General features: G+C 45.4%; 1 protein-coding gene across 18 annotated transcripts in view; it reads right to left on the bottom strand.

Moving 5' to 3' along the window:
• The window catches only part of SORBS2 (sorbin and SH3 domain containing 2), a 293,640-nt gene extending 283,518 nt beyond the window's left edge, over window positions 1-10,122 (bottom strand). For 6 of the 18 annotated variants that reach the window (XM_063458096.1, XM_063458103.1, XM_063458099.1 and 3 more), the window contains exon 1: window positions 9,616-10,120. The gene's annotated coding sequence lies outside the window, so the exon portion shown is untranslated. Of the gene's footprint in view, window positions 1-9,615 lie in introns of all 18 variants that reach the window. The other 12 variants (XM_063458106.1, XM_063458108.1, XM_063458107.1 and 9 more) reach the window with 7 other exon arrangements.
• Between the last annotated feature and the right edge of the window lie 14,479 nt (window positions 10,123-24,601).

Below are 24,601 nucleotides of genomic sequence, written 5' to 3'. Positions count from 1 at the left end.
TCCATTCATATTACTAACCCCCCTCCTACCCCTTCCATTCATATTACTAACCCCCCTCCTACCCCTTCCATTCATATTACTAACCCCCCTCCTACCCCTTCCATTCATATTACTAACCCCCCTCCTACCCCTTCCATTCATATTACTAACCCCCCTCCTACCCCTTCCATTCATATTACTAACCCCCCTCCTACCCCTTCCATTCCTATTACTAACCCCCCTCCTACCCCTTCCATTCATATTACTAACCCCCCTCCTACCCCTTCCATTCATATTACTAACCCCCCTCCTACCCCTTCCATTCATATTACTAACCCCCCTCCTACCCCTTCCATTCATATTACTAACCCCCCTCCTACCCCTTCCATTCATATTACTAACCCCCCTCCTACCCCTTCCATTCATCTTACTAACCCCCCTCCTACCCCTTCCATTCCTCTTACTAACCCCCCTCCTACCCCTTCCATTCCTCTTACTAACCCCCCTCCTACCCCTTCCATTCCTCTTACTAACCCCCCTCCTACCCCTTCCATTCATCTTACTAACCCCCTCCTACCCCTTCCATTCATCTTACTAACCCCCCTCCTACCCCTTCCATTCATCTTACTAACCCCCCTCCTACCCCTTCCATTCATCTTACTAACCCCCCTCCTACCCCTTCCATTCATCTTACTAACCCCCCTCCTACCCCTTCCATTCATCTTACTAACCCCCCTCCTACCCCTTCCATTCATCTTACTAACCCCCCTCCTACCCCTTCCATTCATCTTACTAACCCCCCTCCTACCCCTTCCATTCATCTTACTAACCCCCCTCCTACCTTTTCCATTCATCTTACTAACCCCCCTCCTACCACTTCCATTCCTCTTACTAACCCCCCTCCTACCCCTTCCATTCATCTTACTAACCCCCCTCCTACCACTTCCATTCCTCTTACTAACCCCCCTCCTACCCCTTCCATTCATCTTACTAACCCCCCTCCTACCCCTTCCATTCATCTTACTAACCCCCCTCCTACCCCTTCCATTCATCTTACTAACCCCCCTCCTACCCCTTCCATTCATCTTACTAACCCCCCTCCTACCCCTTCCATTCATCTTACTAACCCCCCTCCTACCCCTTCCATTCATCTTACTAACCCCCTCCTACCCCTTCCATTCATCTTACTAACCCCCCTCCTACCCCTTCCATTCATCTTACTAACCCCCCTCCTACCCCTTCCATTCATCTTACTAACCCCCCTCCTACCCCTTCCATTCATCTTACTAACCCCCCTCCTACCCCTTCCATTCATCTTACTAACCCCCCTCCTACCCCTTCCATTCATCTTACTAACCCCCCTCCTACCCCTTCCATTCATCTTACTAACCCCCCTCCTACCACTTCCATTCATCTTACTAACCCCCCTCCTACCACTTCCATTCATCTTACTAACCCCCCTCCTACCTCTTCCATTCATCTTACTAACCCCCCTCCTACCTCTTCCATTCATATTACTAACCCCCCTCCTACCTCTTCCATTCATATTACTAACCCCCCTCCTACCTCTTCCATTCATATTACTAACCCCCCTCCTACCTCTTCCATTCATATTACTAACCCCCCTCCTACCTCTTCCATTCATATTACTAACCCCCCTCCTACCTCTTCCATTCATATTACTAACCCCCCTCCTACCTCTTCCATTCATATTACTAACCCCCCTCCTACCTCTTCCATTCATATTACTAACCCCCCTCCTACCTCTTCCATTCATATTACTAACCCCCCTCCTACCTCTTCCATTCATATTATTAACCCCCCCCTACCTCTTCCATTCATATTACTAACCCCCCTCCTACCTCTTCCATTCATATTACTAACCCCCCTCCTACCTCTTCCATTCATATTACTAACCCCCCTCCTACCTCTTCCATTCATATTACTAACCCCCCTCCTACCTCTTCCATTCATATTACTAACCCCCCTCCTACCTCTTCCATTCATATTACTAACCCCCCTCCTACCTCTTCCATTCATATTACTAACCCCCCTCCTACCTCTTCCATTCATATTACTAACCCCCCTCCTACCTCTTCCATTCATATTACTAACCCCCCTCCTACCTCTTCCATTCATATTACTAACCCCCCTCCTACCTCTTCCATTCATATTACTAACCCCCCTCCTACCTCTTCCATTCATATTACTAACCCCCCTCCTACCTCTTCCATTCATATTACTAACCCCCCTCCTACCTCTTCCATTCATATTACTAACCCCCCTCCTACCTCTTCCATTCATATTACTAACCCCCCTCCTACCTCTTCCATTCATATTACTAACCCCCCTCCTACCTCTTCCATTCATATTACTAACCCCCCTCCTACCTCTTCCATTCATATTACTAACCCCCCTCCTACCTCTTCCATTCATATTACTAACCCCCCCTCCTACCTCTTCCATTCATCTTACTCCCCCTCCTACCTCTTCCATTCATATTACAACCCCCCCTATCAAATATAATCCCCCCTCTAACCCTTCCATTCATACCCATTACCTTCTCTGGCAGGCAGCTGCTTTTTTTCAGAGTCCGTGCCCATTGGTGTATTTTGGATTTGTGCTGCCCTAGGCACGGCTAAATTCGGGCACCCCCAAAATCTAAATTTGCCCCCCCAATTCCTGTCAAGGCCAATTTTTTGAATGACAGACACATGCCTTCATTGATACATGCACTGATATACACTCACTGACAGATACACAGTCATTGGCACACACTGTTTAACCAACACACACTTTCACTGACAGACACACACTCTCTCAGATACACATAAAATGACAGACACACACTCTCAGATACACATAAAATGACAGACACACACTGACACACACTCACAGGCACACCCATTCTTACTCACAGACACACACTGACAGCTACACTCACTCACAGTAAGGTGGACAGCACCAGAACACGAGGCAAACAAAGCATTTGCCTTGTGGTAAATACGTCCCTGTCCGTGCCTGAGGTGATAATGACGCCGGCTCTGCTCTCCTCCCTAAACACGGTTGACCCCCCTCCTGCAGTTTTACCTCATATAGCAGGGGAGTTGGACTTCTGGACATCAGGCGGCGCTCGCAGTGTCAGACTGAGCGCCGGATAGTCACATGACATCCAGCGCTCCTACACAAAGCGGGAGGCACTCCCCCTCCCAGTGTACAGTGCGTGCGGTTCCCTTATGAAGCCGCACGCTGCCTGGGGGCGCCAGGAGGGCAGGTCAAGGGGGCGGCAAATATCACTTGTCAGTGTGACAAGTGATTATTTCTGCCCCCCCCACTCGGCTAGTGCCCCGGTTTTGCCAACCCCACGGTACGCCCACTGGCGGCGGTGGAGCTCAGCTCATTCTGGAACACAACATTGTCCCGGGACCCGGAAATGCGGCAATGTCCCGGGCGATCCGGGACATGTGGGCACCCTACCCCCTCCATTGCGCCCCCCCTACGATGGTTAATAAGAGGGATAAAGACCTTTTATTTACCTGATTTTAGCGGTGCCCCCGCCAATGTTATTGATGAGGGGGCACTAATCCGCACGTGCATTAGGCACTCCAAATATGAAAGTATTGAATCAATGCTTTCTTATGGGGAAATAACGGACGCTGGTTGTCCTCATGCAGAGCGTGAGGAAGTCCAGCGTAAGTTACCAAACCAAAAGTCTGTTAACAGTCAGAAAGCACTTCCAGTGACTCTCCATTAGACAGCCACTGGAGGCAAACAGTTTTATATTGCAGCGCTAAGTGCAATAGGGACACTGCACACAGACCATTTCAACGAGCTGAAGTGGTCTGGGTGCCTATAGTGTCCCTTTAATCCAATGCAGATCTCAGAACAAATGGGTAATGCGGTCATTTAAGTTGCTGTAATTGGAATGTTGTTAATTCTCTATAGTGAATATATTATTGCATACATATTTACTCTATAGGAATTTGGAAGATAAAAGGAGTAATTAAGCCACATTCAACTAACTGACATAATGGTGCTAGTTTCCATATCCACAATGGGCATTAGCCTAAAGCTAAAGTGGATGACCCCTCCTTTAAGACTACTTCAAAAGCCCCGAGTCGAACGAACACCGCGGATACGAACCAATTTAGAAGGAGCACCACGGGTGGGCATCCCCTTTCCACTTGAACCCCCCCCCGCTCTTTTTTTTTATCCCCTTCTCTTACCCCCTCCTCCTCCTCCTCGCAGGTGAGGAGCGGCGCCTCCCGCCAAGCCACCCTACACAAGACCAACCAAACGCGGGATCCCACCCCCCCCACCCCCACCCCCCCCACCCCCCACCCCCCCACCCCCCCCACCCCCCCCACCCCCACCCCCCCACCCCCCCCACCCCCCCCACCCCCCCCACCCCCACCCCCCCACCCCCCCCCACCCCCCCACCCCCCCCACCCCCCCCACCCCCCCCACCCCCCCCACCCCCCCCACCCCCACCCCCCACCCCCCCCACCCCCACCCCCCCCACCCCCACCCCCCCACCCCCCCCACCCCCACCCCCACCCCAACCCCCTAACCACCTAGCCCAAAAGCACACGGGGCCCAGACCCCCGACAGCAACCCTACCCAAGGCATGCAAACAACACGTAACACAAATAAGAGCACCCAGGAGTTACAGGCTTTGCAACAAAGGGCAAGAACACACGCCCCGAACCCTAGAGCGCACGGACACACAGCAGCTACAAACGGATGGTTCCCAACCACCGGAAGGCCATAACACGAGAAAGAACACATATGGAAACACATGCCAACCCCCCCCCTTCTCAGACCTCGGTCACCCGCATGGTCGCCTACATAGCAAAAACACAATACAGACCCTACAAGAGGGTGGAGCAGCCGCGGGGGTGGGGGGAGCAACCCAATAGGACAGCCCTGTTCCCTCCCTTTTATTCTGTACCCTCCCCCTGACCCATAGAGCTAGAGTCATAGCAAATGTTATCTACAGAGCAACTTCGAATAAGCAACTACCAAATGATGTAAATGCAGAATGACCGCCAAACAAGAATCACATGCATGACTGTCATAACCTACAAATGTAAAATGAATTCTATGCAAAATGTACCAATACTTACTTACTCCCTTGTTGTCTTCTGTACCCTAACCCGAATGAACACGAAAATCTTAAAAATAAAGAATTAAAAAAAAAGACTACATCAAAGACCAATCCACTATTTAATGTGTGCACTTTTATCCTTCAACCCAATGCTGTCATTCTACCCCAATCTCCCCTCATTCCCTTTGTTTGTCTCTATTCCCAATCGCTCCTAACCTTCGTATGCGTCTCTCTCCACCACCTCAAACCAGTTGTGTGGGTCTCTTTATCACTCTCTCTGTCACTCAATCACTTGTTTCTCTCTATCCACCCGGACCAGTCTCCTCTCTCTTACTCCCTTACTCCCATGACTGTGCAATGGACTCCTGCAGCCCACCATCACACAAGTGCAAATACTAGAATTCTTATTTTTACCTCAGGAACTGCTTTGTTTAGCAGCTACTCAATATAAAACATATTTTTAAAATATAAATTTATATAAACATAAAAACCTTATAAAAATTCTAGTATTCTGACACGTCTAGTGATTCGGAGCTAAAAAGTGTCCAACATCCAAAATTAAAACAAGCTCTCACACCTTCACATTTACTCATAGGTAAATTACACAAATCACCAGCCTCCTGAATTGCTAGAATTTGCAGGAATGTCACTTTTATTAAATAGGGAAAATGTCAGCTGAATTTAACCATCTCAGTGATGAACAATTTAAATATTTACGGTTATTGTTGTGTTCATGGCCGTATATCAAGTGCCAAAGGGTGCCTATTCCTGCACTAACACATTCCTGGTAGATTTGGAGTTTTGTCTCGTTCCTAACTGCAATGTCCTTATTTGGGCCAATAAGGTGATTAGTCTTATTCCTGAACTGAAATGTAGCCTAATCACGAACCAACAGAAGCTTGCAATGGCCGAACATGTTTATTGCAGGTCCTGATTCTGAATTCCGCCATGCTCCTCTTAGTATCACCCTCTACTTTTCAAACTTGATCTATGAACCAAATGGAACTAAATGGCAGGAAAATGCCAAAATGGCAGGAAAAACAGAGGATATATACATATTTTTTAGTACTTGGATTGGCCATTTCTGTGCCTTTTTGGTTAATCTGATTCAGTTCCCATACTAGGTTTGCGGTGCCGAAATTCGGCCGAGCCGATATTCGGTGTCCTGAAATGCTTTCTGTTTTTAGGAAAAATAATTTTAAATCGCCCTGCACAAGTGTAGATACTTGCAGAAAAGAAAAGAATCGATAAAACTTCACTGCTCCTATTTGTCCTAGTAAAGGTCAGTTCTCCAATATATCATTTTGAGCATTTAAAAAAAAAAAAAAAAAAAAAGGCAATATTTCTGAGTTACATACAAAAGGATGAAAATAGCTCTGAAATTAGTATTTTGTTTCAATTATTTGCATATTTTGTAATCAAGATGCCTGCTACTGTTGCATTGGAATCCCAGCACACTGGTGAGGGTGATGTGTTGTCTAGCAATGGCATTTATGCTTTACAATGAAGAAGCCCTGGACAAAGATGGTGTGTATGCCCATGCCATATACTTTACACCCAGGTGGGCAAAGGGTAGACCCCAGCTACTCTAGAACTACAACACCTATGACACCTTGCTAGTCAAACCTGACTCCCACTATGTAGAACTTTGCCAGCTACAGGAGAGTTGTGGCCATCTGTGTGGTACGGCTTGTCCCAACATGTAAAAAAAAGTCTTAAGATTTATGAAGTCTTTATGATCCATACAGAGTTTTATTAACTAAACTCCAAATTAAAGCATATTAAGATCTGAATGGCAAAATTGAAACACAAATCAAATAGGAAATTCGGCAAAGTTGAGTCAAATGTAGCTAATCTGCAAATAACATTTGTCAAAATTTCTCCAAATCTTGGATATTTTAGCCTCATTTTTGCCACTTGTATTTTAATTTGCTACAACGAGTTTAGTGAATAACTCCCATAGCATCATAATTTACAGCAAAGAAATGAATCCATCTAATGTCAGGTATCATAGAAACTGGACAAGCACAACACTTTTTGATCACCTTTTCTCCACCAAACACAAACAAGCAGAGCCACATTGATATGATGTATAGTGTAGGTTTATATTCTAAGATCAGGTCAGTTTTGAGCATATGATGGCATGCAAATATATTTCTGCCTAAACTTTTCATAAGCAGCACAATATTCAGTGCGATTTGTATCACAGGTCTCTCTGGCAACAAGAGTGGTATTATTTCAGAGTGTGCCTTATACTGAGAAAATCCATTGCACAAAATTTTAATAAGTGCCTTAATCCAATTAAGCACAAAATAGCTTGCGGTGTGCGTTTAACCTTTTAGAAGCTGGAAGATTCTGCGACACTTGCCAGAACTGCAGCTTACGAATGTCAGGTGCATAGGGTTAAATTATCTTCACACAAAATCACATCAGGTGCCAAGATTGTTGGAATTTTTGTCAATTCTTAAAAAGTGTTAATAAGAACTGAGCAAAAACAGATAGACACATAGGGATGGGCCCTCTAACACTCCTGTTTATCATCCTTTACCTCACTTCTAATTGATCTTCAGAAAGAAAAGGAAAAAAAAAATGGTTACACGGCCAATTATCTTAGAACAGAGACATTCAGATCCCTTTGTCTAGAATACATCTCTTAAGGTGTTCACAATTCATACAGATATAATTTAACTCATTTATTTTTACACTAATGTTACATAGCAAATAAAGAGAAAAATACATCAAATATATAGAATTCTTGGTTCACAATTGTGACTCTGTTCTCACTTAACCCTTTGACTTGTGGAGGGCTGTGCAATGCATTGTTTTGCAATGAGGGGTTCTGAACCAGTCTTTTGGTTTCGGTGTGAGGGGACTAGAAAGTAAATGGCACTTTTGAAAGATATCTTGCGTGGCTGTAGTGTGGGGGGAAGGGGAGAAATCAATAACCCACAAAGCATGGTGGAACTACAGAGAATGTAAAGCCCCTCCTAGGGATGTGCAGCCCTAAATGACATTTCGTATGGAAGCAACAACATATAAATTGCTAAAACATGATGCATAAGGACTCAATAAGCAGAAAGCAACACAATAGATGGATACACACTGCATTACACAAGTGCCGCAGGCCTATGCAGATAAGAGAATAATGTATTATAGTTATGGCTTATATCCCCCCCCTAATATAAACTGATACATTTCACCTTCTGACTGGCTAGCACTCTATTGATTGCATGAAACAGATAATGCACTGAGGGAACAGTAACATATAATGGATAACATTTGCATTAACAGTAAATACTGGTTATATGAACAAAGAAAGATACTTCACCTGTAACTAGTTTGGTCAACAATAGAATTTCAGCACCTCAACACTCTCATGGTAGGAGCTCTCATTGGCCTGTCCTAAACAGTCACCTTTGTTAAATGGTAATAGTCTTTCTGGGCAGATTTTAACCAATTCAATGCCATATGTTATTCAACACATTGTTTATAGGCACATGGTACTACTGTGACATTCTGAAAGACTTACACATTAAACAAAACCTATTTTCACTGCATTATTGACCTTTCATGTTGTTAACTCCCCTGACAGTAATCAATTACAGGCAGTTGAAGGTTTTTTTGGAGTTAGCATATTATGGCTCTGAATGACCGTTGAGCTATAGATTGATTTACATTATTGTAAGGATGTATGAATACTGTAAACAAGCAGTCATATGCTATAGATTCCACTCCCAGCTTTGTCACTATTCTGTCTATTGACTCCATGCTATAGAACACTGTGGGTGTGCTTAACTGAGTGCTGGGGTGTAGGCTGAATATTATTAACCCATTATCATTCTTTCTGGCTAAATGCTCACCCTTTCAGTCAGGTAAAAGCAATCAGATTCTTGCTAGTAATTAATGAAAATATATAGTTGACAACCGTTACTGGGCTGTGCTGCAATATATATATATATATATATATATATATATATATATATATATATATATATAAATAAATTGAATGCATGCATTGAATAAGGAAGGCCACCTGCTAATTTGACCTAGATAGAATATTATAACAATGGAGCTCAAACTTCCAGGAAAATCTCTTTCTATTCAAAGAGTGATTGTACTACTTTTTTTTTTTTAATTTATAAAAAAAAAATCCCCCACAAAAAAAACAAATACATTTTAAATAATGTACTTTCACATACCAGTATATAATATTGTTTACATTTTTTTTAAATAAAATTACTATTATTGCTTTATTCACTAGCCACAATATCACATTGTGTTGCTATTCTCTAAAAGGACGTTTTGTTGTTTACTATGAAACAACCAGCAAATGGAATCATTTTCATTGCAGAAGGTCAAACTGCTGACTAAAACATTTTAACAAACCTTGGCAGTTAACACCACGCCAGTGATGACATTTAGGGACAAGGCAGGCACACTATACAAGTGTTCCATTATTTATACATGCACGATTTACAGTGGATAAGGCAATTAGAAATGACACGCTGTGGGGGGTTATACAGTCTTACCTGCTTTGTGGAGATGCTCAGCAGTGTTGTGTATCTGGGATCCCAGGCAGGGAAGTGACAAGCGTTCTGTATATAGCAGAGTAATACACCTGCTTTCTGCCTGCCTGTATTGAAAAAGCACAGCTTACTAAAAGGCAACACCCTTTGTTTGGGTCACTAAAGCTTCCTCTGTGATCAGCAGCTACTGTTAGAGAGCCTTCTAGATAACGTTGCAGGCAAACCTTGCCCTTACAAGACAAAACCCCTTCTCCACCGCCTGATAAAGAATATGCAACATTGTATCAGCTTGCATTCCATCTTATGAGATCAGCTCAGCACCAGCTTGTAAAAATAGGATCTGGGAGGCATGCTGGACTCTGTTAATTATTGGCTATTACTACCGCATCCTACCTTAGCTCTCACTAGATTTTTGTCTCTCTCTCTTTTTTTTTTTCTTTTTTTTTTTTCTAAATGCAAATAACACAGAGCAGCTTATGACAGCACAAGGCACTGCCTTCCATGAGCAAAATGGCTGGTCCTTTCAGCAGTGCTGCAGATAGCTCATTGGGCTGCACTGGCTTTTTGTAACTATAGCAACGGCCAACAGACAGGCTTCCACAGCAAGCATGTCTGACCATGTGCAGGTCAGCAGCCCTGAATGCTAATTTCCCATCAATTACTGGATCGTTGTTTCGCCCCCTTAACTTTTTAATTATAATATTTATTCACACACAGTGATATTGCTTGCTTGTCATTTATTATTATTACTTTTTTTTTCTTTACTTAGTGCTTACATCCTCGTTTGTTTCAGTAGGTGGAAGTGGTGTTGTTGAGTTGTGTTACATTGTATCAATCTTATAGCAGGCTGGGAACATTTTAAGGACTTGGCAATATAAATAAATAGTGCTTTTGCTACTGATAGGGTTGTTTTGTTTTCTTATCTCTAGTGATATCTCCTGCATTCCTGCTATTTAGTCCCCTGGTGACCATGGTTTATACAAGTGTTTATGGTTTAGGCAAGTGCCCTTTATGCCAGTGCTGGTGTGAAAGGGTTACTGTGTCCGAGTTATGCCCTGTACAGAACATCAGAGCTCTCATAAAGTGAGCTTTGCTATAGCTGTGACTCTTTTATTAGTTTTATGTGTGTTAGTCAGCCAGGAGGCAGACATCTTCCTTGCCCAGTCATACCAAGATGGCCAGAGGGGCAGCTCTAAATTGAGATTGGTGACCCCATGAGACTGTGAGTGAAACCTTGGAGGTTGCTGTACAAATGAAAAGGGAGCCTAGTTATACACGATCACCTCTCAGGATGATATAATGCTACCTGTGTTATTATCTGCCCATCTCCTATAATCCATCATCTTTCCCTTTTGTTGCAAAATATGTGTTGCGATTTTTTGTAGCAATATTCTATATCACAAATTCACCCACTCTTGTCAGATATTATTAACCCCTTTCTCCTCCAAACAACTTGTACCTCTGTGCTAACTTTTGAGCTCTGCTCCAACTATATGCACAAGATTTATCCCCTAAAGATTCACACAAGTTCACCTTTAACCCCTTAAGGACCAAACTTCTGGAATAAAAGGGAATCATGACATGTCACCAGAACCACTACAGCTTAATGTAATTGTTCTGGTGTCTATAACATGTCTATGCAGGCTTTAACCCCTTAAGGACCAAACTTCTGGAATAAAATGGAATAATGACGTGTCACACACGTCATGTGTCCTTAAGGGGTTAAAATGTAAGCACTGTATCTTCAGAGAAAAAGTAGTGTTTACATTGATGCCTAGGAATACATCTAGTGGCAGTCATTTAGACAGCTGCTAGAGGTGCTTCTTATCATGGTGCTGCACAGTGTGAAATACTGGAGTTCAGTTTCTCCAAACCCCGCATGGCGACGCTGAACACTCTGTTAGGCAATGCTGATTGGCATAGTGCAATAGCCTCCCAATGCTTTCCTATGGGAAAACAATGGATTGGCAGGAATCATCAAGTTTGATCTCAGTCACGGAGGCGTAGCAGGGCAGGGCCAGCTGCGACGAGGTGACCTTATTAGTTGGCTTAAATCTTTAGTATCAGCAATATATTCATGGTCATAACACTATAGTGTTCATTTAACTGTGCAGATTAATATATTATTCTGCCAGGAATTAATTCTTTGTCACTGCCACTCTGCAGAGGGACTGTGAAAGGTGACCTCCAAAGCTTTATAGGTCAAACTTTACAGGTGCATATTGTGTCCGTCATGCTGTTATACTGTTATATTCAGCATGCTGTAGTTGTTATACCCTGCCCTTTTCAACAGTAATGGGGTAAACAATATTACAATAATATATTCTTACCGGCGTCCCTGCCATGCTCCGGAAATTCTCTGCAGCAGGCTTACAACATCCGGGTCTTGTAGAGCCGCCGAAGCTGGATGCCGTATCTGACATTCGTTGGCTGAGAACATCAGCTGATCCTTTCAGCCAATGAATGATATTTTGTGCATAGAAATGTGGCCAGAATTGACATTAGCCAGCCTAATGACTCCCCAATGTGCTTCCAGGGGTGGAGTTACACCTCCAGCAAAGGGGTTAAACATTATAGTCACCGGATGTGCAGCCTTTTGCCAGTTTAAATCACTGATGCGATGATGGTGCTTAGAGGTGGTTGCATTGCCCACCTGCATAGATAGCAGCAGTGTTGGCATTATGGCTTTGTCTTGCCTTGCTTAGGTCATTCCACAACCATTGATGGGGTGTCTGGAAGTGAACTTATGCAGTGCTGGGTTCCTCTCTGCCACGTCTGGATTTTTGTCAGTAGGACTGGATTACCTTTAACCCCTTAAGGACACATGACATGTGTGACATGTCATGATTCCCTTTTATTCCAGAAGTTTGGTCCTTAAGGGGTTAAAGCAACCTTGGCGGATACTAGGTGCCAGTTAGGAGTCCCTACACAGCCCCATTAAATGTGAGGAAGTATAGTGACAGTGCAGTGCATCTTCTTTCTGCAACAGGAAGATAATAGCAAGTGACAGACAAGTACTAAATGTTCTGCTCTATTGGCTTTCTGTAGAGCTACCTTGTGTTGGAAATGTAATCTGCTATCATCTTCTACTGTGAGATGTATCAACTGTTACATTTGCCTTAACTCTTAATTTCATATTCCCTACTCTGTATATGTGGTAAGCATATATCCATACACAGCCACCAACTTTAAAACATATATATACATTTTTTAGGTTAGGGTAGGTCCTTTTTGTAAATTTGATTCAGGGCAGGCCACCCTTTAAATAAAATTGCTCTAAGCAATTGGACGTTCCTGTAATCTAGTGTTTTAACAAAAATTGATCAGCAGCCCAATCTAACCACAACTTGATGATCTATCGTTTAACCCCTTAAGGACTGAGCCAAATCTACAAGTTGTGAACAAAACAAAACGTAAACAAAACCTGGCAACCGTAATTCACCTCTTTCATATTAAATCCACCGCGCCCCCCCCCCCCCCCCCATTATTATATATAATTTTATTCAGGGGAAACAGGGCTTTCATTTAATATCAAATATTTAGCTATGAAACATAATTTAATATGAAAAAAATGGGAGAAAATAAGAAATGTTGTTATTTTTTTAGTTCTACATGACATTTTAACTGTCAATGTCATAATACTGTTTGCTTTTACTGCAATAAAATACACATATTTGTATTCAGCAAAGTCTCACGTGTAAAACAGTACACCCTATGTACAGATTTTATGGTGTTTTGGGAAGTTACAGGGTCAAATATAGCACGTTACATTTGAAATTGAAATTCGCCAGATTGGTTACGTTGCCTTTGAGACTGTATAGTAGACCAGGAATTAAATTTACACCCATAATTGCATACCATTTGCAATAGTAGACAACCCAAGGTATTGCAAATGGGGTATGTCCAGTCTTTTTTAGTAGCCATTTGGTCACAAACACTGGCCAAATTTAGCGTTAGTATTTGTTTGTGTGTGAAAAAAGCAAAAAACGCCAATTTTGGCCAGTGTTTGTGACTAAGTGGCTACTAAAATAGACTGGGCATACCCCATTTGCAATACCTTGGGTTGTCTACTATTGCAAATGGTATGCCATCATAGGGGTAATTTTCATTCTTGGGCTACCATAGGGTCACAAAGGCAACGTAAGCAATCTGGCGAATTTTAATGTGAAAAAAATGAAACACAAGCCTTATATTAGACGCTGTAACTTTTGAAAACACCATAAAACCTGTACATGATGGGTACTGTTGTACTCGGGAGACTTCGCTGAACACAAATATTTGTGGTTCAAAACAGTAAAAAGTATTGCAGCAATAATATCGTCCGTGTAAGTGCTGTTTGTGCGTGAAAAATGCAAAAAATTTAACTTTTACTGGCGATATCATCGTTGTAATACATTTTACTGTTGAAACACTAATATTTGTGTTCAGCGAAGTCTCCCGAGTAAAACAGTACCCCCCATGTACAGGTTTTATGGTGTCTTGGAAAGTTATAGGGTTAAATATAGTGCTAACAAATTAAATTCCCTATACTTTCGGCATGGGTTGTCAGGCAGGTCCCGCTAATTGTAATTAATTAGGATACCTAATTATGTAAAAATATTACATAAATATATGTGTAGAATTAATATATGTATATATATACACATATGTATATATATATACGTATATATATATATATTTTTTAAATATTTTTATTTATATATAGGTATGTATATAGTGATATATACATATATTTATGTATATAGATATATATATTATTTCGCTCTATGTGTATTTTGATATAAATATATTTATATATATATATATATATATATATATTAATATCACAATACAGTTAGAACGAAATAACACACATCTATATATTTTTTAATTATTTATTTTTAACAATTTTTTTAATTTAATTTTTTTACGTATTTACATATTTATTTTTTTATATTATTTATTATGTATATATTTAATCAGTATCAGTCTACGTGTAATTTGATATTAATATATATATATATATAATTATATATATATTAATAGTAAAATACACCTAGACAGTGTATGTGTGTGTATGTATATGTGTATATATATATACTTAGATCATATATATATATAACATGTATATATATATATATTTTTTACACTTATTTAATTTATTTTAATTTGATTTCCAGCCATTGCTGCAGCCAGCTAACCCGGCCATGTGATTGTGAGGTCCTCGCAAGGACCTCACTCTCACATGCCCTTGTGGGGCTGAAGAGGGCGGACGTGCCGCGGGGGGCTCCCTGGGTGTCCCCCCAACCGCGATCGCCGGCGTGGGATCGCCAGCGACCGGGTAAGTAAAAAAAATACGGAGGGCGTACAATTACTCCCGGCGGCGTTTAGAGCCGCTTTAAAAAGGACGTAATTGTACGCCCTCCGGTCTTAAGGGGTTAATCCATTGCTTCTAGTTAAGATGCAATGTCGCCTACAGCACACGTGCAGCAATCACCATGCTCTGCGAAACCAGTGCTTCTCACTAATGTGTCTCAATGTTGGTGTCATTATTATGTGCAAAATATAACATCACCAGATAGAACTAACAAATAAATGATTTAGGATAGTAAAGCTCCAAGTAGTTAGACACATCCAGTTGAAGTGTAGATCTCTATGCCATGGAGGTGAACATGTGTTGAAGTTCTGTCAGAATCTCAGATACATGTGGGAGGAAATAGAATGTTCAAGGATGTATAGCAGAAGTTAACCTTATGACATCACATGCTATGATATCACAGCTCAGGATCACTGATCTAAAAAGGAAAAACAAAAAGTAATCAAAGGTTTCTATGTAGATTTTTAAAAATCTCCAGAACCTCACATTGGCTATATTTTCTCCTACAACGTACTTTTCTGTTATTATTATATAGTACTATATAATATTATATTAATACTATTTGTGACAAACTGAACTTCGTCACAGGTTTTTGGAGGGGCCTGCTTGCCAGCCTCCTGCCTCAGCACTATAGCCCACTGCAATAGACCTGACTAAAAATACTTTAAAAAGGCTCTGTTTGTGCAATTGGGATTATATGGTTCGGTTCCCGAACAGCCGCTCGAACCAGAGACCACTCGAGAACTTGTTAGACCTAATTGACAGTCTGTAACACTTTCGACCGCAGTGTTTTAAGTGTGCGTCTGGGTGGCCGCTGATTCTGGGACATCTACAACTACAGGGAAGACCTGCATGATTGGGAAGAGGTAAGACAAGACCTGACATCTCTGGTGACAAGGGAGTGGGAGCTAGAGCAGGACTACCAACACCTGCTCAGCTCAATTCAACCCCAATATACCCTGCAAGAAAGCTGGGTGGCAGACCCAGACCTTCAACCTTACAGCTGGGAGGACCTGGCTGAGGTACCCCCTGCTTCGCTACTAGCTCCAGGAGTAGGGGACCTCATCAATTGGTCCTGGGAAAACCCCCAGTCGGTAGGTGGAGATGGGACTGAGGTCTCTCCACCAGCCCTAGAGAGATGTTGGGCAGCCGGCCCAGATCCACAACCACAGCTGGAGCTACTGGGAGTAGGTACAGTTGGTCCTAATCCTCAGTGGCAGCTTACCTTACAGGGAGAGGAGACCACTGGCCTCTCTCCCCAGTGGCAGCCAGAGATACCAGAAGAGGAGACAGCTTCTTCTCAATTACAGGGGGACCTCATAAACTGGTCCTGGGGGGAACCCCAACTGGCAGGTGGAGATGGGACCGAGGTCTCTCCACCGGCCCTACAGGGATGCTGGGCAGCCAGGCCCAGATCCCCAACTGCAGCTGGAAGTACCAATAGGGAGGACAGTCGGTCCTACTCCTTAGCAGCAGCATACCATACAGGGTGAGGGGATAATCGGTCCCCCTCCCCAGCGGCAGCCAGAGGTACCAGAAGAGGAGACAGATGCCCCCTCTTCACCACTACAAGAGGAATACCGGGAGGAGGTGGACGATTCCTCCTCTCAGCAGCAGCTGCCCAACCGGTCCTGGGGTAGTGGATGAGACAGCAATACCCACTGACTCCATCCTAGCAGAAGAGTTGGCATCAGGGAAGAGTGCAGCTGGCCTCTGCCCTACCAGTCCCATTATTACAGCACCGGTCTGTCCCCAGGTCCCCCCCAGCAGAAGCCCTGGCATCTGGGCAGAGAGTAGCTGGCCTCTGCCCTCCCCTTTCCCTTTGTCCAGGGCCTGAATACCTGCAGGCCATCCCAGCAGCGGAGCTGGCATCAGGGCAGAGCATAGCTGGCCTCTGCCCTACCGGTCCATGTGTTTTGAGACCGGACGACCCACTGTACTACCCAGCTGTAACGCTGGCTATGGGGCAGAGCGCTGCCAGCCTCTGCCCACCAAGTACCCATAACTCCATGCCTGGGAGCACAAGTGAGATCGGGGGTGACGGACACTCACTCAGCACACTGGGACATACAGGACAGAGCCGGACACCAGAGGGCACCAGGTCAAGTGGTTGTTTATGGGTGGGCTACTCGACTAATTCAGGTACCGACCTGCAGAAGATCAGGTACCTGGTTTGTCTTACCTTGGGGGGGAGAATAAATGTGACAAACTGAACCTCTTCACAGGTTCTTGGAGGGTCCTGCTTGCCAGTCTCCTGCCTCAGGACTATGGCCCTCAGCAATAGACCTGGCTAAGAATACTTTAAAAAGGCTCTGTTCGTGCAATTGAGATTATATGGTTTGGTTCAGCCGCACAAACCAGAGACCGCCTAGGAGCTTGTTAAGCCTAATTGACTGTTTGTAACACTTTCCACCGCAGTGTTCTAAGTGTGCGTCTGGGCGAACGCAGGCAGCGGTGTTTGGTCGTCAAGTTCATGGAACTGCTTTCGGATACTGAAACCCCCAAACACCGCTGGACTTCCAGGATCACCTGCATTCGGTTCTGCACAACTTAGAAGGGCACTGGATTAGTCTGAGCATTGTGAGCAAAATGTGATTACTTCTCATTTGAGAAATCACTAATAATCATTTCAGGTATTTACTAAGCATTCATCTTTGTAAGAAACATCCACCAGAAATTATGATTGTGCGCCAGCTGTTCCGCCTACCAGAAATGATGCCTCCATATCAATTTTGCCTCACGTGCGTCATTTTGGATACACTTTTGTTGCCTCATGTCTTTACCTGCATCATTCTAATACTTGCCTTTACAGCATGGGTTGCAACACTTTTTTTAATTTTTTTTAAAAATTCTTTATTTTTGTAGTGCGGAAGCTTTAAACAGGCGCATGTGAGGTACCCAAAAGGCAATCCTCCAGCGTAATGTAAACAGTTGAACAGAGGTACATGGTAGATCTAACACATTTTTTATGTAAAGATAGGTTAGATGATAAACATTATACGTTTTCGTCGCTTAAGTTGCTTAGGCACTCTCATAACACAATGTAACAGCGCTTTACTATCTAGTCATGAAATTATTATGCTGTGTGCAGAGCTAGTGTGTGAATGCAAGCTAAGTTTAGGTTTAAGGGTGAGTTTACAAGGTTTACAGGTACATGCAAATAAACTAAGTGCTGCAGAATTGGGACATGTGGTGTTATACGCTAGCTTAATTTCCATGCTAATGGCAGGTAAGTGCCTAAATCCAGTTATACATTCCAACTTTATATTTTTACCGAGCTTACTAGTTGCCAAACTATCCTTAGAGGACCAAGCTTACTAGGTTAGAGTTACAATATATAAGAGCCGCAGTCATGCTTGGGTTTTTCCACCCCAGGTTAACCCCCAGCTGCCAGACAAAAGTCAGTTTCTTGCTGTGGGCTCTGCCTGTGAAGTATGTGGGCAGCAGAGGGACGGGAGCCAAGGTACTGCCATGTTAGGCACAGTCCAGGCAAGCGGCTTGGTGACAGTCCCCACGATGTGTACTTGCGATTTGTAGTCCTGTGCTTGCCTCTGGTGGGAGCCAGGACCCTGCAGGTCCGAGTGTGTTGGCTGTCAGTCCGAGTGTGTCGGCCTCCGTGTGTTGCTCTGAGAGGCTCATCTTACAGGGCTTTGTCGCTGGGGGAGCTCCTTCTGCGAGCTCGCTTAGGTGGTCTGGACTGATAGGTCGTTGGCGCCGACCCTCGCCGGTCTTATGCATTGCCGCCAGCCCTGAGTCAGTGTGGTTCCGGCTGCTCATGCACCATGTGGTTGGACCCGGAGTGGGTCTCAGCAGGTATGTGCCGGTGTCCTCGTGGCCCATGTCGGCTGTCTGTTGGTGTGAGGCGGGTGCTTCTTTTTTCCCTTTAGCTCGGGCTACTTGCCATGCGGTCTCTGCCATTTTAGTGCGGCCTCCGAGTGTTGGGTCTGCATTGTCGCCGGCTGGCACGCTGGTGTATCCGTACATCGGTGGGCCCAGGGTGGGGACCTTGATCACCCCCGCCAACCCAGGGGGGGGGGGGGAACAGGGCCGGACCCCCTTAACCTTATGCTTCGTTCAGACCACTGGTGAGCAGGCTAGCAGGGTGGCGTCCGTCCACTCCACTCAACGCCCGACCACTCCCCATCGCAAAAGAGAGAGAGCGGCCCGCCGAGGGACTAGAGCTGTGCAGCAAGCCTCTCCTCGGAACCAGGGTGTCTTTTCATGCAGCACCGCCGTTTTCAGTAACTTTTAGTAGGTATTTAATTCGTGTTTGTAACGGCACCCCCAGGCATAAAAGGGGTTAAAAGCCGTTTAGTAGATCTTCCCCTTCCAGAGATACAGGCACAGCTACTGCAGAACACCAAACTCCCGAACTGGATACAAAATAGCACTCCAAACTCCCGAACTGGAACCTCACGAATAGCTGCTAGCAGACGAACAGGAAAAGCATCCAAGCGGCTTACACTCCTGGCAATCAGTCTCTAACGGCATACAGTAAATCCCCCCGAGAACGAGACAAAGCTCCGTGTTGAGGGTCAAGCAGTGGTCTGTTTTAATTAACACTCACAGACTTTTATGCAAGTCCCCATGCAAAGGGACATCCCACAGGGAGGGACAACATGTAACCAATCCCGTACATTAAAACATAAAACACACCCAGCACAAACACATAAAATCCTCCCCTCTGCCTGTGATATAATTACTAAACACAATGGGTTAATGTAATTTATCACAGGCAGGAAAAATACAGTTTTTACAGCATATTCATAACTTCTAAAATATGCATCACATTCACATACCTGTCCTTTTGTTCTGGGGCCTGACAACCCCCCCACCAACCCAGCTGAACCGCTGGCTTTGGGGCACAGCGCCGCTGGCCTTCATAAGTGAGGTCCAGGGAGAAGGGATTGTCTGTCCCCCTCCCCAGCAGCAGTATGGTCTAAAAGGAAAAAGGGACAACCGGTCCCTCTCCCAAGCGGCAGGAGTTACCTCCTAGAGCAGGTACTTGCGCCCTCCTTCCCCAGCGACCACTTGGTCCACTTGGGGGGAGTGCAGATGTGTTAATACCCCGCAGGGCCCTGGAAATACAAATGAGCGCTTGTGGCAGGAGGCCTTTTGGACAACTACTTCTTTTGGAAAAGGCCACCAGACTATCACAGAATCAGACTGATTGGAGGTCTGGGATCTGGATAGTCTCCCAGGGAGGGGGAAGATATGTGACAAACTCCCTTTCCCACGTGAGTTTGCCACAAGCTCCTGGAGGAAACCTGCTTGCCAGCCTCCTGCCCACAGACTATGGGCCCTGCAGGGAAACCTGAAAAAGACTACCGAACCTGACCAACCGTTAGCACTGATTTCATGGAACAGTTTTGGGCATAGGACCATGTGCATGGTCTGTCAAAATTATGACTTCCATGAAAATTTCTAACTATATATATATAACTTTTGTGGTTTTTTTTTTAAATGTGTTTTAAAGGTATTGTTTGGGTTTTGTAATAGTGTATGTTTTTTTGTGCCTGGAGATAATTGAGTTAGTTCAGTTCCTGCTTCAATTATCTCTCAGGCACAGAGGAGGAATTTGTAACTTGTAACTAGTCCCAGAGGTCAAAGAGAGGGATTATAAAGGGCTAATCACTGTTCCAGTGTAGAGGATTCAACGGGGAAAGTCCATGTAAGTACTAAAGCTCCCAGGACTGAGTGTTGTCCAGTGCCTGGAGGTGGATGGAGCGAGTTCCCCATTTGGCTCCATGGCAGAGTGGTTCCAGGACCCCAGTCAAGTCACAGTGACTGGGGGCAGGAGTGCTGAGGTTTGTCCCCTGTTCCTACTAGGAAGCAGTCCTTGGCGGAGGTACCCAGCTGGGGTACAGGGAGCTCCGTTACAATAGGGTCTGTCAGCGTCATAGGGGCTGTACTGGGTGAAGTGGGCATAGGGTTGTGATAATTGTAAGAGGTAAAAGGACTTTAATGTGTCCAGGGGGTAATATTTGCTGTAGTAGATACAGGGGGGGGGGGGGGGGAAGGGACTGTAGTGGTTGTAGAGGGACATGGGCTGTAGTGGGTGCAAGGGGTATAAGGGCTTTAGTGGATGCATGGGGATAGGGGCTGTAGTGGATACACAGGTGTGGCAAACCCTGTACTTTCCTTTGCCCCAGTTTTGTTTTCCTGCATTTGGTAGTTTGATCTACTGAACACCAACCACCCCCTGGCTCATTTAACTTCAAAGTAACCACAAGATTAAGTGCTCTCCCTGGCCATCTTGTCTCCCGAAAGCAGGCAGCAGTACCTTAGTTTATGGAACTCTAAGGCCTTCTTCTATTCCCAACAAGCCAGGAGAGCGCTATTCAGTGAAAAGGTACGCACAAACTAGAGGAACAATCGCTGCCTATGAGCCGGGGGAACCGTTCAGTAGTTTGTTCGTTTTGGGACTCCCAAAAGTGATTGACCGCTACCATTTTCTCATGGAACTTTTTTGGGAAGACGCCACGTGTGCGGTTGGTCAAAACTTTACCCAGGTGGTGAATTGGCTGTGTTCATGGGATCTGAGCGCTATTTGGACACTCTAGGCACTCAAATCCAGGCTATGCGGAGATATAGGATTTGTGGGGGTCCCTATTAATATTATGTATCTGTTGGGGTGTTTTATACTTTGTACCGCTAGTTCCTGGGAGATAATTAGTTTAAGCGAAATACAATCAATTATCTCACAGACTCCATGGCGTGTTTTACTATATTTTTGCTGGAGACCCCATGCTGGGGGTCTGCATATAAATCTGGCCATCATAAAACATTTTAGTTGTACCTTTCATCAAGTCTCGACTGATGTTTGGGTATGTGAACAAAGAAGCGTTTGATTTTTCCCACAACCTGCTTGGATTTCGGGAGAGTACCAATTAGCATACTATGTGAATGGGCTATAATCACTTAAGCCTCTAGCAGTTCGGGAATGTGCGAACTAACGTACTATACGACGTACAGTAGTGGGGGGATAATGCTATATATAAACAATAATAACATTTATGCCTATTCCCTGGCACAATTGGTCCGTTGAGAGAATATGATTGTCTGCATCTGCAGACAGCTCCTTTCGGCCTGCGCCAGGGAATGTATCAGAGCATTTCCATGGTAATGCGTGGCAACGCTCTGATACAATAGAAGGAGGGCTACAACATTTTCCCTTCTTCCCCTTCTCCCTTGACTGGAAGTTCGGCAGAGCGGGGAATGGGGCACAGCATATTCTAGGTGAGATTTGAAAAAGAGCAGAGACACTATAGTGGTTGGAATACAGATTTACGATACTTTTCCTTTAAGTTGACTGCTAACACTGTCTGCCTTTTTTTAGCTAGCTTCCAAAAGAGAAATAATTCCAACAAGTAGCTCGAGTAGTTAAAAATCAACGGGGGCGTGGCCTGGACGCCGGACGAGATGGCGGCGTGAAACGAGGGCTCCCTCCAGGCTCACAGCAATAACCCGCCAAACCTGCACTAATCGACGGAAAAATGGGGAAAACGACTAAACAACAGCAGGCTGCCTCGACTGCCGGCACCCCGAGGAGCTCTCAGCCTGCGGGTATGCGCCAATACCTTACAGCCCAGGTCGACCAAACCGCGCAGGCCTCCAACGGCGCAGAAGCCTCAGGCCTGGCACGCCCGTCCTCGCCGCATGGCGAGCACCAACTACAGGTACAGCACGGACCCAACCCGCCCCAGGCCCAAGCACAACCGGACTGGGTAGCGATTATCAGCAGCTTGCCCACTAAAGCCGACTTAAAGGAGGCTAACGCAGCGCTACATAAATCCATAAAGGGAGAACTCCAGGCCCTGAGGGAAGACATGCAGGGAATCCACCAAAAACTAAATAAACTGGAGGCAGAATGTGACCAAGTGGCGTCAGCACAGAACATGGCCGTGGACACCATACAGAAACAAGCGGTCCAACTCCGCCAAATGGCCCTCCATGTTGAGGACCTAGATAACAGAGGGAGGCGGCAAAACATAAGAGTCAGGGGCCTACCCGAAGATCTAGATCAAATCACCCCAATACGTGACACCCATACCGAGATATTTAATTCCCTCCTGCAGAGGCCAGCCACGACGCCCATCACCTTTGTCAGGGCGCACAGGGCCCTCCGGCCTAGGGGACCCCCAGATTCCCTCCCCAGAGATGTTATCTGCTGCCTGCACCACTTTCAAGAAAAAGAAGACATTCTGAGGAGCGCTAGAGACAAGAAGCAAGTCTCCCATAATGGACACGACATACAGCTGTACCCTGACCTTTCGCCGGCAACATTGGCATACAGGCGGGCCATGCGCCCACTCACACGTGTGCTACAGGCCAATCGGATTAGATACCGATGGAATTTCCCAACAGGACTTCAAGTCACCACACCGAATGGCCCTCTCACGGCTAGAAGTGAAGAAGATCTAGGGGACCTCATGAAGGACCTGCAACTACCCCCGCTACACATGAAGTGGCCGGACCCAATGGCCTTCTATAACTTTGCACCTGAGACGCACCGCCAGGCACAGCCACCTTCCAGAACCCGGAGGACGAGGTAACAGGCCACTCACCCCTCGGGCGCCAATGCATAAGAGGACATGCGCAACCCACTGCCCCTGGAGCCCACGGGTGGCCGACCGCAGCCAAGTTTGCAATTAACTGCCTCCGCACGAGAGACTAAAGACATTCCACACAACTGAACCGCAAGTATACAGCCCAAAGGGCGATAACCACTAAGAACTCACACTGCCACAGAGAGCCAGAGACACAGGTGGACGCGCTCTGCACACAGAGTATAAGGGACAGAGCGATACCAAGACAGTGGTTCAGACCCCCCGAGTCCACCGCCTTACTGATCAGTTTTGGGGTCACGGGAGATGGCTGGGGATGGGCTAACGTAGGGAGGAGAGCACACTCACAGACCTGTCCACCTTAAGCTAGAACAGAATAGGGAGGGCCCGCATCCCGGCTGGGCCCGGCCGCCGGAGCCCGCCCGCCCGCCCTGTGACGAACCTCGGGGAGCAGGCGGGGGGCGCCGCTGGTGGGGCACACCTGGGAGGGGGGTCCCAACCAAATACTGAGGGATAGAGGATGAGAATGCAGTCGAGACTGGCAACCCGGCAGCGGGGATTGAACGACCATCCGTTTCCTGAACATGGGAGAGGGACGTGGATAAATAGAGGATATCAAACCTGGTAAACACCTTCATAGCATGGCCAGATAGCCCGAGTTAGTAAAACATAACTCTCATCTCAGGTCCCGGGCACCGAATAACCACATTCCGAACCTAGCCTCACACACGCATAGGTCCAGTAAGAGACACCACACGTAACACGAGGTAGAGAGGCCCAGAGACTCGAGTACTACTTGGCCCAACATGTGGGGACTGTGTGGGTTTTGGGGGGGGGGGGGGTAAAATGTGCATGATCCTGTGAAGTTATCAAACTGTTATGACCTGTTTTCACCTGTTGTGATATGTACCCAGTTATAACGATGTTTATTAACACAGCCTTTTTTTTATATAAATGATAGAACAGCCGCACGCTGAAATACGGCGCGCATCGACACACACCCATACTGGCCATAGGGCCAACACACCCAGAGGCGGGGAAGACGGAAACACTCATACCGAGTTGA

The sequence above is a fragment of the Pelobates fuscus genome, chromosome 6, assembly GCF_036172605.1.
Source record: "Pelobates fuscus isolate aPelFus1 chromosome 6, aPelFus1.pri, whole genome shotgun sequence".
Lineage (NCBI taxonomy): Eukaryota > Metazoa > Chordata > Amphibia > Anura > Pelobatidae > Pelobates > Pelobates fuscus.
This window is presented reverse-complemented; position numbering and strand designations above follow the sequence as displayed.